The sequence below is a fragment of the Bos mutus genome, chromosome 1 (assembly GCF_027580195.1).
Source record: "Bos mutus isolate GX-2022 chromosome 1, NWIPB_WYAK_1.1, whole genome shotgun sequence".
NCBI lineage: Eukaryota > Metazoa > Chordata > Mammalia > Artiodactyla > Bovidae > Bos > Bos mutus.
The window spans coordinates 45,122,825-45,137,420 of NC_091617.1; the positions used below are offsets into that span (position 1 = coordinate 45,122,825).

The following is a 14,596-nucleotide window of genomic DNA, read 5'->3' on the forward strand; positions in this document are numbered from 1 at the left end:
ACTCTGCAACAAAATAAGCCACCACAATGAGAACCCCAAACACTGGAGGGTAGCCCCTGTTTGCTGAAACTAGAGAAGGTCCCGATGCAGCAATGAAGTCCTAGCATAGCCGTGAAAGTGAAGTCGCTCACTTGTGTCCGACTCTTTGCAGCCCCATGGACTACACAATCCACAGAATTCTCCAGGCCAGAATTCTAGAGTGGGTAAGCCTTTCCCTTCTCCAGGGGATCTTCCCAACCCAGGGATTGAACCCAGATCTCCCACATAGCAGGCGGTTTTTTAACCAGGTGAGCCACATGGGAAGCCCAGCATCGCCATAAATAAGATCTGTTAGCAAATTTCAAAGAGTTTTATGGTATCATGTTTTAATGTTTGAGTCTCATTTCGAGTTAATTTTTGTGAGTGGTGTAAGATAGGGCTTTGATTTCATTCTTTGGCATGTGGGTATCAGTTTCCCAACATCATTTATAGAAGAGACTGACATTTCCCTAATGAGTATTCTTGGTTCTCATCAAATATTAGTTGACTGTGTATGCATAGGTTTATTTCTGGCCTCTCAATTCTGTTCCATTGTTCTATATGTCTTTTTATGCTGGTGACATGCTGTTCTGACTACTATTGCTTTGTAATCAGGAAGCATGATGCCTCCTACTTGGTCTTTTTTTTCCTCAGTTTTGGCTTTTGGGGTTCTTTTGTCAGTCCATATGACTTTTGGGATTTTTTTCCCTATTTTTGTAAAATAACATCATTGGAATCTCATTAGGGATTGCAATCTAGGTGGCATTGGGTAATTTATTATTTTTAATATTTATTTTTATTTATTTGTTCGGCTCTGCCAGGTCTTAGTAGCAGCATGCAGCATTTTCGATCTTTGTTATGGCATTCGGCGTCTTTAGCTGTGGCGTGTGAACTCTTAGTTGCGGCATGTGAAATCTAGTTCCCCAACCAGAGATCAAACCCAGGTCCCCAGCATTGACAGCGTGGAATCTTAACCACTGGAACACCAGGGAAATCCTGGGGATACATTTTTAATATTGTATATCCAATGACAAATTTTCGTAGTTATGGTCTTTATTTTTTTGTTACAAAGCATTTAGTTTCTGGCATATTATAAGAATTGACATTTCAAAATTAAATTATTCCATGGAACTTTTCTGGTGGTTCACTGGTTAAGAATCTGCCTGCCAATACAGAGGAAAAGGGTTTGGGGCAACTAGGCCCATGCGCCACAACTACTGAACCTGAGCTGTAGGGCCCCAGAACCACACCTACTGATGCCCGCACGCCCTGGAGCTCATGCTGCACAACGAGAGAAGCCAGCACAATGAGAAGCCTGCCCATAGCAACTAGAGGGCAGCCCCCGCTCACCACAAGTAGAGAACGCCTTCACACAGCGGTGAAAACCCGGAGCAGCTATAAATAGGGAAACCCAAACCTATAATGCACCGTTGGAATTTTTATTTCCCAAAAATGGAGACCCTAAAAAGCTCTTATAAAACCATTCAAATACAGAATACCTCTGAATAATTTCTCCCTCTAATCTTTGATAATTTTCTTCTCCATACCTAACTCAATAGCGGTTTTTTGTTTTACTCTTTTAAGTAATTCCATTTTGAGTCTTTCTAAAGCACTCAACTATTTGTTTTCCAAAGATATTTTCTTTTTACACTTGATTTCAAAAGTTCATAGACAACTATATCATATCATTATAACAACATTTTAAGTGTTATAAACTGAGAAACCGAACTCAAGTTGGTGAGAACGGAAGCACGTGCTCTGGAGAGAGTACTGAAAGCAAACCAGCAGAATAAGATTCTTTCAGATTTCGATTAACTAACATAGGGCTGAGAGGATATCCTTTCAAAATGTAGTAATTGAAACTGACTCTCGATTTGGTGATTAGATGGATATCGGTAATTGTTTTAGACATATCTGAATCAATAGGAGTGTTAGTTGTTCAGTTGCTAAGTCATATCTGACTGTGACCCCGTGAACTGCAGCAGTTTCCAAACTTTTTGATAATTAAAATATTGGGGGGGGGTTTCATATTGCATGGTCCTACATATATGACATTCTGGAAGAGGCAGCATTATAGGAAAAGAAAAAAGGATTTGTGATAGCCAAGAATTGAGGGAGGGTGAGGCTGCACGTGGGAATTTTTAGATGATGAAAGTATTCTGTACAGTACTGTGGTTGTGGATACATGATTCTAGATATTTGTCAAGACCTCTACGGTAGTACACAAAGACTGAAGTTTCACTATGTGCATATTTTACTCCCCAAATCTCAACTAGGATATCGGGGAGGGGGGTGTCTCAGGATGGAGTGAGGACTAGGATATATAAATCTAACTGTATTATAGATGAATGACATAAACTCCCAGAGAAAGAGAGGAAAAAGGGAAATGATGTAAGTAACTTCGGAAAATTGTTTTGTGTAGTGTAAATATCTTAGTCTGTTTTGGCTGCTATAACAGAATACCATAGACTGGGGGGCTAATAAACAACAGAAATTTATTTTTCACAGTTCTGCAGGCTGGAAATCCAAAAACAAGGCATTCAGTGTCTGGTGGGGGCTAGCTTCCTGTTTCACAGATGGCTATTTTTTCACTGTATCATCACACGGTGGAAGGGGTAAAGGAACTCTTTGGAAAGAGTGGAATAAAGGAATAGATGTTGGGTCTGAAAAAGGGAAAAAATATTCCCAAACAAGGCAACAAATTCAGCTGAAGCTGTGAACTTTTATTTCTTGGAAAGGAAGTATTCCAAGCCAAAGCTTCATGTGTGAAAGACTGCCCTTCCCAACAAGAAGTAATTAAGGTTAAATGAAGTCATAAGGGTGGGGCCCTAACCTGAACAGAATGGTGTCTTTATCAGAGGCTGCTGCTGCTGCTAAGTCGCTTCAGTCGTGTCCGACTCTGCAACCCCATAGACAGCAGCCCACTAGGCTCCTCTGCCCCTGGGATTCTCCAGGCAAGAACACTGGAGTGGGTTGCCATTTCCTTCTCCAATGCATGAAAGTGAAAAGTGAAAGTGAAGTCGCTCAGTCGTGTCCGACTCTAGCGACCCCATGGACTGCAGCCTACCAGGCTCCTCTGTCCATGGGATTTTCCAGGCAAGAGTACTGGAGTGGGGTGCCATTGCCTTCTCTGCTTTATAAGAGGAGACAGCAAAGAGTTCTCATTCTCTCCGCCATGTAAGGACACAGAAGGTGTTTATCATGTTTATCTACAAGCCAGGAAGGGAACTCACCAGGAACTGAATCAGCTGCATCTTGAACTGGGGCTTCTAGCCTCCAGAACTGTGAGAAAATAAAATTCTGTTGTTTAGGCCACTCAGCCCATGGTATTTTACTAAGGCAGCCTTAGCAGATTAATACAGGTACCAAATACCTCTTCTAGTCTCCTACCCTTGGCAGCATCTTCTCACTGTTCATGGTGTTTTGGAATACGGTGGATGGTATCCAACGTGACAGCAGTCACTTATTTTGAACAATGGCTTGGTGGCTCTTGATGCCCAAATTTCATGCACTTGTTCAAAAGGAGGAAGCACAGGAACTGAATCAGGAGCTGACATGGGCTCAGGAGGGCTTATGCTGCAAGTTTCTGACATTGCGTTTCCAACTCTTTGTGACCCTATGGGCTGTAGCCTGCCAGGATCCTCTTTCCATGGGGTTTTCCAGGCAGGAACACTGGAGTGGGTTGGCATGCCCTCCTCCAGGGGATCTCCCCTACCCAGGGATCGAATCTGCATCTCTTACATCTACCTGCACCGGCAGGCTAGTTCTTTACCACTAACACCATCTGGGAAGCCCCAGATTTGCTGGTGAATATCCCTCAAGTTAGCTGCATCAGAAACAGGCTTAATTTGCTTTTGTTTACCTAAATTTAGGCTCCACTCTTTGTTTTACTTAGAGAAATAAAGTTTAGTAACTTTAGCATCTAAATTGTTTCTGCAGGTAGGTCAGAAATGACTAGGTCCTTTGGTTTCGTATCAAAAACACAAACCTATGTTCTCTTTTTTTTCACAGCTCAAAGTTAGATGATCATAAATTCAACATTTTGAAATTCCTTATGCTAGGTCATAACCTGAGATTAGGGAATTCAAAAGGAAGAGATTTGGGATACTCTCCTAGGTACTTTTCATTTGTTTTCTCACTTATTTCTAAGAGCAGATAGTGTTATACCTAATTTACAGTTGAGGAAACAAACTCAGAGAAGTTAAGTAATTTGTCTGGCATGGCAATGCTAGTAAGAGACAAAGCTGTGAATTAGACTCATTCAGGCTAGGATCCAAAGTGCATGTTTTTTTTTGTACAGTGGGATTCTGCCTTACACCCAACTAAACGGAGAGTTCCAAAGAAGAGCAAAAAGAGACAAGAAGGCCTTCTTCAATGAACAATGTATAAAAATAGAGGGAAACAACAGAAGGGGAAAGACTAGAGATCGCTTCAGGAAAATTGGAAATATCAAGGGAAACTTTTGCCTAAAGATGGGCATAATGAAAGCCAGAAACGGTAGAGACCTTGTAGAAGCAGAAGAGATCAAAAAGAGATGGAAAGAAAACATGGAAGAATGGTACAGAAAAGATCTTAATGAACTGGATAACCACGATGATATAGTCAGTCACCCAGAGCCAGACATTCTAGAGTGTGAAGTCAAGTGGACCTTAGGAAGCATTGCTGTCAATAAAGCTAGTGGATGCAATGGAATTCCAGTAGAGTTATTCAAAACCCTAAAAGATGATGCTATCAGAGTGCTGCATTCAGTATGTCAGAAATTCTGGAAGACCCAGCAGTAGCCATAAGACTGGAAAACATCAATCCTCATCCCAATTCCCAAGAAGGGAAGCACTAAAGAATGTTCAAGCCAGCAGACAATTGCACTCATCTCCCATGCTAGTAAGGTCATGCTTAAAATCGTGCATGCTAGGCTTCAGCATTATGCGAACCAAGAACTTCCAGATATCCAAGCTGGGTTTAGAAAAGGCAGAGGAACCATAGATCAAATTGCCAACATTTGCTGGATCATAGAGCAAGGGAATTCCATAAAAAACATCTACCTATGTTTCATCGACTTCGCTAAAGCCTTTGACTGTGTGGATCATAACAAACTATGGAAAGCTCTTAAAAGAGATGGGAACACCAGACCATCTTACCTGTCTCCTGAAAAACCTGTGTGCTGGCCAAGAAGCAACAGTTAGAACCCTGTATGGAACAATTGATTGATTCGAGATTGAGAAAGGAGTGCAACAGGGCAACTGAACAACAACAGTTCAACAATTCTGCATTGGGAGTATGGTGACTTTCCGTCAGAGATCTTTTAAGAATCTAGAGGTGATGGACAGGCATCTCTGGTCCTTCCCACTCTTTTTTGTGTCTGTAATAACTGTAAAAAAAAACATTGTTTTTAGTTGCTCAGTCGTGTCTCTTTGCGACCTCATGGACAGCAGCACTCCAGGCTTCCCTGCCCATTATCTCCTGGAATTGCTCAAACTCGTGTTCATTGAGTTGGTGATGCCATCCAACCATCTCATCCTCTGTCACCCCCTTCTCTTCCTGCCCTCAATCTTTCCCAGCATCCGGGTCTTCTTTTTTCAACAAGTTGGCTCTTTGTGTCAGGTGGCCAAAGTATTGGAGCTTCAGTTTCAGTACCAGTCCTTCCAATGGCTATTCAGGGTTGATTTCCTTTAGGATTGACTGGTTTTATCTCCTTGCTGTCCAAGGGACTCTCAAGAGTCTTCTCTAGCACCAGTTTGAAAGCATCAATTCTGTGGTGCTCAGCCTTCTTTATGATTCAACTCTCACATCGGTACATGACTAGTGGAAAAACCAGAACTTTGACTATACAGACCTTTGTTGGCAAAGTGATGTTTCTGCTTTTTAATACGCTGTCTAGGTTTGTCATAGCTTTTCTTCCAAGGAGCAAGTGTCTTTTAATTTCATGGCTGTAGTCACTGTCCACAGTGATTTTGGAGCCCAAGAAAATAAAATCTGCCACTGTTTCCACATTTCCCCCATCTATTGGCCATGAAATGATGGGACTGGATGCCATGAACTTAGTTTTCTGACTGTTGAGGTTTAAGTCATCTTTTTCACTCTCCTCTTTCCCCTTCATCAAGAAGCTCTTTAGTGCCTCTTCGCTTTCTGCCATTAGGGTGGTGTCATCTGCATAGCTGAGGTTGTTAGCATTTCTCCCTACAATCTTGATTCCAGCTTGTGATTCATACAGCCTGGTATTTTGCATGATGTACCCTGCATTTAAGTTAAATAAGCAGGGTGACAATATATAGCTTTGAGGTACTCCTTTCCCTATTTTGACACAGTCCGTTTTTCCATGTCTGGTTCTCAGACTGTAAAATATAAGATAACTCAAACGCCTTGGGGTTATGAGTGCCTGTGTGATTGGGGGTTAATAAAGATCACTAAGGTGGTCCGAAACCATCTAGAAGTCAGTATGTCCTGTTTAAGTATTAATATTTGCCACTTGCCAGACAGCCAGACTGGGAAACATAGGTGTCAGGGAGTCCAAGTATGGAACACAGGACTTAATCAGAGCAGAAGTCTATCACATTGGGCTGCGGATCCTTAGGCACAGAGGAAACAGAAATCACCTTTTATGAGTAGGAAAGGCTGATCCTCGAGAAAGAAGAATGAAATGGTTACTCCAGAAGAGGTTACCTCATGTAGAACCTCCTTTTATTTCAGTCATATGGGTCACTCATGCATATAGGCCTGCTTTGAAAACTTCTGAATCAGCACATAGAGTCCATTGTGGTCAGTAAATATCAAATATTTTGACCTTGAGACCACAGTCTGGGCAGTCTGCTTTTGGAGCCTGCCTTTTGCTGGGATGAACTGGGTTAACACCACAGCCCTGTGCTTCTAGCCCTGAGGAATACAGCGCAGCCCCGCCATCCCTTCAGCTTTCTTGAGCAATTGCTTCTGTCTTCGAAGTACTCCTTTCAGTTCCTGAATTTCACATAGTTGCTGCGGACGTTTTATGGCTTAGAAGAAAGTCCAAAATAGGATTAAGTGGTTTTTCGGTGGGGGTGGTGGTGGTTAGTATTCAGGCCTTTTTGCTAGGTCACGTACAAGGAGAATAAAAGCAACGGGGTTGTTTTCAAGGATAAGAAAATACGTCCAAGTAAGGAAAGATTCAAGGACCAGCCTGTTCTGTGCTCGAGCTTGGCAGACCCATACAGGGAACAAAACATTGCGCCACTGAGAGGAAAGACGGCCCAAGTAGGGGCATCTCCAGTTGTTCCCTGGGACACTCTGATGTCCGAAGGCGACAGGAGCCGGGTCCCGATAGTGGGCAGAGCTCAGATCAAAGGCGACAGCAGCAGGACGCCCTCGCGAGGGAGAAAAGTTGCACGGAGCTCCGCGGGGGTCAACTCTGCGTCCTGGCTCTGGGCAAAGCTTAGCGCTCCAAGGCCGCGGCTGTCAGTCTGCACTCTCGGCCCCGCCCCTCCCAGAGCTGGACCAATCGCAGCCGGGGGTCGGGGGTGAGGCGACGCAGCGGAGCCAGGAAGCCAGGGCCGGGCGGCCTGGTGCTGCGGCTATTGAGCAGGTTGTCCCGGTCCCGGGCAGCTGGAGAGCGCACGGCGGGAGGCCAGACCTGGATGGAGGTGAGTGCGGGCCTGCGGCTTGTGCTCCAGCGCCGGGATGGGCCCCTGTCGCCCGAGCGAACCACTGCCTGGCTCCTCCCGGACGCCTCTCGGCTGCTAAGACCCTTTTCTCCGCGCTTTGGCTCCGGAGTTCCCGGCCCAATGCAGACGAGCTGCCGCCTCTGAGGTCATGGCTGGGGTGCCTGAGCCTGGAACGCGAGCCTCCGGCTGAGTTGGAGCTGGTCCGGAGTAGCTCGAGCAGCAGCCGGTCCCGGGGCGGGGCAGGGCGCGAGCATCTCCATCCTCGGCTTTCTAGACTTGTCGCAATACCCGCGGGAGCAGCCGCAGCGCGGCGGAGCCCAGAGTTGGGGGCAGCTGAAGACCCTTCCCCCTGACACCTTTTCTGAGGGAGTACCGAACACTTGGAGACGGCTCCCTCCTCAGCCCCTAACTCCAGTCTCATCGCTGCTTTGAGCCCACCCTTTTGGCTGGGTGTCCTCTCAGGCGTTGGATTGTTCTGGTTTTACTGTCGTTTTGGGACATCAGATTTAGGTCGCTTGGGTAGAGTGTGACTTTTACAAGGTGAGATGTGGAGACTCAGCCTGGCCTGTCGCTCGTCTCCACTTGATCAAAGACCACTAGGGTGGTGGTAAGAGGGATTCTCAGGCAGGATTTATACAAAATTTATCATTGTAAAATTTCCCTTGTTTTCATTATTTACCCTAGGGGAGGATTGTTGCCGCATTTTCTAAAAATAGAGGCGATGGGTGCCGGTCCTTACTGTGGTTAATTATCTGTTGGAACATCAGCGTGTGTTTGAAGCTGGCGGCACTCCCCAGACCGTGATAATCAATTGTCTCACAGAGTAAAACAACACAATGTTCCTCCATAACGTTTGGGCTCCGCTTTCCTTTGACTGTGTTTAATACGTTCTTTGTGCCTGTTATCCTCACAGTCTCTCTGGGCCTGATACAGTGCTATTATTTGTTTCTGAGAAAGGAAACGAAGGGACATATCACTGAAGTAGGGTTGGCTGTCCCCATTGCCCCAGAATCGAATTGTCCTGGAGGGACGATGTAAGTTACAATGGAAACATCATTTCAGAAAGGCCATCCCTGACCAATTTGTACAAATGGCACCCTCTGGCCACTCTGTACCAGTGGTTCCCCTACTTGGCTGTGTATTATAATTATCTGCAGACCCTAAATAAAAAGCTGTTTCTCTGGCTCTACTCCCATGGATTCTGATCCAGTTGATGGGGTGTTGTGCAGGCAATGGTATTTGTATAAGCTTCCAGATGATATTAATGGGCATGCGAGATTAAGGACTACCATGTTTTAATAGCGCATTAAAAACATGCCCTATTTTCTTCTTACAGCATATATAGCTTTGTGACTTATTTGATTTGTGTACTTCTCTGTCCTGTGTTTACCCCCATCGCGGCCACCCTACCCTCGGAGGCGGTGGGGGAGGGGGGGATTATGAAAGCATTAGTGCTGCTTTAAAAGGAGAAGAGAAGGCCTAGGTGAATCAGCATCTTGGGCATGTGAGGTGGGGGTACGTGAAAGAGAAGGGGGTCTGTGGAATGAAATCAGGAAGCAAGTCCTGCAGATGTCTGTCCTTGTGCAGACTTCTGTCCCTGCTTCATTTTTGTTCAAGGATGATCTCATGTGGTCTTGGATGAGTCTCCAGTTTTTTCTCTAGATGGTGCCCTGTTAACTTTCAAAGTCTTACTCAGTACCCTATGAAATACAGCTGTTCTTTGGAGAGTTTGAGCTAGGAGAATTCAATTATAGGTATATTCTGTGTAAATTGTCTTTTGTATGGGTGTCCTTGCATTCCAAATTCTAATTCCAGATACTTGCTCTGATAAATACATTTATGTGACTAGCGGGTCAGAGTATTTAGGATGAGGACTGTCCCAGAAACTAGATGTGTGGTTGTTCAATAATGTACTGTTTTTGTGAAATGGTTGTCTAAGAACATTCGCCCAGTGTGGAGTTGCTGCCTCATTTTCTTTTTAGTACCAAACTCAGGTATTTCATTTGTGTGACTGACGATTGCAATTCCAAGTAAGATGGGAGTAGAAAGTCAGATGTCATTGTTGTTCAGTTGCCAAGTCATGTCTGACTCTGGGACCCATGAACTGCTGCATGCCAGGCTTCCCTGTCCTTCACCATTTCTTGGAGCTTGCTCAGACTCATGTCCTTTGAGTCGGTGATGCCATCCAACCATCTCCTCCTCTGTCATTCCCTTCTCCTCCTGCCTTCATTTTTTCCCAGCATCAAGGTCTTTTCTAATGAGTCAGCTTTTCCCATCAGGTGGCCAGATTACTGGAGCTTCAGCTTCAGCATCAGTCCTTTCAATGACTATTCAGGGTTGATTTCCTTCAAACCTGATCAAAACTGGTTTGATCTCCTTGCAGTCCAAGGGACTCTCAAGAATCTTTTCCAGCACCACAGTTTGAAAGCATCAATTCTTTGGTGCTCTGCCTTCTTTATGGTCTAACTCTCACATACATAAATGACTACTGCAAAGACCATGCTGCTGCTACTGCTGCTGCTGCTGCTAAATCACTTCAGTCGTGTCCTACTCTGTGCGATCCTATAGACAGCAGCCCACCGGGCTCCTCTGTCCCTGGGATTCTCCAGGCAAGAATACTGGAGTGGATTGCCATTTCCTTCTCCAATGCATGCATACATGCAAAGTCGCTTCAGTCGTGTCCGACTCTGGCGACACCATGGGCAGTAGCCCACCAGGTTCCTCTGTCCACGGGATTGTCTAGGCAAGAATACTGAAGTGGGTTGCCATTTCCTTCTCCCGGAAAGACATAGCCATGACTGTATGGACCTTTGTTGGTAAAGTAATGTCTCTGATTTTTAATACACTGTCTAGGTTTGTCATAGCTTTCCTTGCAAGAAGCAATCGTCTTCTAAATTCTTGGCTGTAGTCACCATCTGCAACAATTTTAGAGCCCAAGGAGAGGAAATCTGTTACTGCTTCCACCTTTTCTCCTTCTACGTGCCATGAAGTGATGGGGCCAGATACCGTGACCTTGATTTTTTTAATATTGAGTTTTAAGCCAGCTTTTCATTACGTTGGGCTTCCTTTGTGACTCAGCTGGTAAAGAATCTGCCTGCAGTGCAGGAGACCTGGGTTTGATCTCTGGGTTGGGAAGATCCCCTGGAGAAGGGAAAGGCTACCCACTCCAGTATTCTGGCCTGGAGAATTCCATGGACAGTCCATGCGGTTGCAAAGAGTCAGACACGACTGAGCGACTTTGACTTTCACTTATTAGGTATCTGACTTCCTAAAGCAGAAGTGGAAGGAAGTCCAATATCTTGGACTAATGGCAGTCGGTATAGGTTTGCCACAGGTCATAAGGAATTTAGTTTGGCACGTAAACAGTCTTAATCAAAATTTGACAAAACAGACCCAGCAGATCATGGATTTTACTTTTTGCTTGTTCTTTGAACATAAATATGAAGCATGAGTAAGTGTGTTCTAACCAAAGTGCTGACGTTGAGAGTCCTCATGGAGTGATCACAACTTTTAGATGTGTCCAGTACCTCTAGCTTTCTCTAGTGGTAGGATGGAGCATTGAAGTGCATGATTATTCTAATCTTTAAGAAAAATAAGGACCTGCTGTATAGCACAGGGAACTCAGTACTCTGTAATGAGTAAAGCCTATATGGGAAGGTAAAGCCTATATGTAATGTAAAGCCTTTATGGGAAAAGAATCTTAAAAGGGGTGGGGGTATGTATATGTATAACTGATTCACTTTGCTGTATACCCAAAACTAACATCACATGGTAGATCAACTATACTTCAATAAAATTTAAAAAAAAAAAACACAAAAACATATGAAGGTTTTATCTGTGGTTTATATTTTTTCCAATTATATTGCTATTTATAAGGTTTTGACCTTCAGCTCAGATCTGAGAGTAATTTTCTCTGTGTAAGTTTGTGATTATAAATAGCCAGGTCTTTTTTTTTTTTTTTAGTGCTAGGAAAGGAAATGTTCCTATCCTTATTCTACCCACTACTTTGTCCTGAAATCTTTGTACATCTCTTGCTTTAAAATTGTATTCTTGATTTCAAATATATTTTCCTTTACTTCATTTTCAGTATCTTTAACGTGTGTTTCATGTACTTGTCTCTGTTGCAGAAGGAAGAATGGTATACAAATGAAAAACCTCAATATGTGCTTCAAATGTGACAAGAAAAGAATAAGGGCTATCATGATTGAGTTCAGACTTTATACTGAAGGTGAGTAAACCCTAGTTTCTTAGTATCAAAAAGTAGCTCTTCTTGGGAACTGGAAATTTCCAGAAAAAGAAAAAAGGTAAATTAAACTCAATTATATATTTTTATTTTGGATTTGATCTTGGAAACTTTTTAGAGTCATTCCTATCTAACACTATTTTTCTTATTCAATTCTAAGGCAATTTGAGATACCAAATAATATTTTCCTGCTCTCTTTGCAAATAGATTTCTTGTTATAATGCCTAGGTTTTATATTTGTAGGAAAACCCCAAAAATCTGTTAGAGATTTCTTTTTTCACTTTGGAATCTTTCATTTTAAATTTGTTTTCTTGTATCTGATTTAATGCCTTATTTCTCCTATGGCTCCTTTTTAATTATTACTTTTAGAAACCAGCTTAATTCTTTATATTTGTGACTTATATTTCCTGGCGGAGATGAAGGAGAAAAACAAAACCTGCCCAAAGATGACAACTATCAACATTTTAGTATATGTCTTTTTAAAGAGAGGTCTGGCTAGTACACCTCAGGCTATAGGTGTACAAATGGATCTTTCAGTCTCAGCATTCCACCTACTTGTAGCAGGAAGTAGGTCTTTTCCAGGCGTGACCCTCCATGAGGATTTTCATCAGAAGTCCCTGCCTGTGAGGGGCTTCTTGCATATTTGCATTGCTTCCTGTAAGGCCTTTTGTTCCTTTAGCTCCGAGGTCTCCAGGCCTCACCGTCCTTCTGCACCATTGCTGTGCTGCTTCTGACCAGCTTGAGCCATACTGACATCCTTTGGACTCCTGGCCTTCGTGCAGTACATAGACCACAGCTGCAGTGGTACAGCTGAGCTTCTGTGCAGTATCATGTTTGGTCTTCTCCCTCTGGCCATCAGGGAAACCTATGGTTCTTATGGCCAACTCCTTGAGAAGGGTTTCTGCAGAGGAGCAGTTGGGGCCCTGGTGACAGAGTTATTTCCTTTATTTCACAGTCATTTCCTTCCTAGAATTTGCAGGCATTTCAGGGTGGGTAGGTAGCTGGGTCTTGGAGAGGGGCCGGTGTTTTGGGGCCATGAAATGGTTAAGTGCAGTCTTTCATATTACCTGGCGTCTCTGTGGAGGTGGCCAGGTACTGGGGTCCAGCCCCAGTGGATCCAGGGAACTCGAAGCGGGGACAGCATCAGCAACCAGGATACAATAGAATTAAAGATATAAAGAGTGGTTAAATAAGGATAGCTCAGTAGGAAAATTCAGTGGAGAAAAGAGGCTGAATAACTTGGTTTACGTGGAAAGCCAGTAAAATTCCAAGACAAGGAATTTGCGTCACCTATGTAGGCCACAGGCGTCCTCCCGTTCTCCCGAAGGAGAGGAGACACTAAGGCCTCCCCAGTCAGATCTTAGAAGCCCAGGCGTAATTAGTAGGCTTGACGAGCCTCCACACTACAGATGGGAATTCAGCCAGAAGGTGAGAGAAAGAACGACATGGGGAGACCAAGCTTCAGTGAACAAGGCCCGCACTTTATTTTCCAAAGTAGTTTTTATACCTTAAGTTGTGCATAGAGGATAATGGGGGAAGGTCAGCAGTCCTTGATCCTTATCGAAGCCAGGCTTTCAAACTTATCATATGCAAAAGTTTAGATGATTTACATCATCTTCTGGCCAGGGGGCCTGTTAACATTTTATGACCCTTTCTTCAGAAAACTTATTTTTCTCTAAAGGTGATTATTCTAAAGTCAAGCGCCACCCTCCAAAAGCATTAGATAAAGTTGCATTCCTATAGGGCAAAGGTGTGGTGGGCTATAACAAGAAAAGAATTAACTCAAGGGTCCAAGGTTACAAACATTAAAGCTACTACTTATATTCCTATACACCGATTATATTAATCAATACACTCCCAGAGACACAGTAGGTAAGGGATACGGAAACTTAGCAGCAAACATTGGCCCAACAAGTGAAAAACCCTTCATCAATACAATTTCTAATCAATCTTTAACTGCTCAAAGGAATCTGTATTTAGACAGTTTAGAACTTCTCATGCCTCTCATGGTTGGGAGGCTGTGAACAATCACATGTGGCCAGAAGAACCTGTTCAGGCAGGCTAGAGGACTTCCAAAGGAGTTTGTAGGTTGAAACACTCTTGTCACGCCCAAGAACTTTATTAACTGGAGCTGTAAGTTAACTCTTTTTCAGAGAGAGGTGGTGGGGGACAGCCCCCCATAAAGTCAGAGGTGTAGGTGAGAGCACAAAGCAGTAAAGTAGGCAGACTCTGGTTTTGGGGGTAGGTGCTCAAGAATTTCCAGGGGGACTCCTGAGGCTCGATCCCGCCTTTGCGTATGCCGAGCCTCCTTCCTCATGACCTTTGCCACTGTCTGAGTTCCTCACGCTGGCTCCTGGCAGCCAGGAGTGCGAGATTTCTTTCTCTTTAATATAGGAGGGAAATACCTTTTACCTACTATGAGTGTAAGCTTTGCCAGGAGGATTTCTGGCACTTAGTACAGTGTGCAATACAGAGTTGTTGTTTAGTTGCTCAGTTGTGTCTGACTCTTTGTGACTTCATGGCCTGTAGCCACCAGGTTCCTCTGTCCATGGGATTTCCCAGGCAAGAAAACTGGAGTGGGTTGCCATTTCCTTCTCTAGGTGATCTTCCTGACCCATGGATCAAACCCGTGACTCCTGCATTGGCAGGTGGATTCTTTACCACTGAGCTACCAGGGAAGCCCCAGGCCTCCGTAATTATTCAT

The 14,596-nt window shown here is 43.9% G+C and overlaps 1 protein-coding gene across 7 annotated transcripts in view; it reads left to right on the top strand.

Annotated features, from left to right (window-relative positions):
- Positions 1 to 7,226: 7,226 nt before the first annotated feature.
- Positions 7,227 to 14,596, top strand: part of NXPE3 (neurexophilin and PC-esterase domain family member 3) — a 55,618-nt gene continuing 48,248 nt past the window's right edge. For 3 of the 7 annotated variants that reach the window (XM_070368758.1, XM_070368759.1, XM_070368762.1), the window contains exons 1-2: positions 7,229 to 7,628; positions 11,777 to 11,877. The gene's annotated coding sequence lies outside the window, so the exon portion shown is untranslated. Of the gene's footprint in view, positions 7,629 to 11,776; positions 11,878 to 14,596 lie in introns of all 7 variants that reach the window. The other 4 variants (XM_070368752.1, XM_070368756.1, XM_070368764.1 and 1 more) reach the window with 3 other exon arrangements.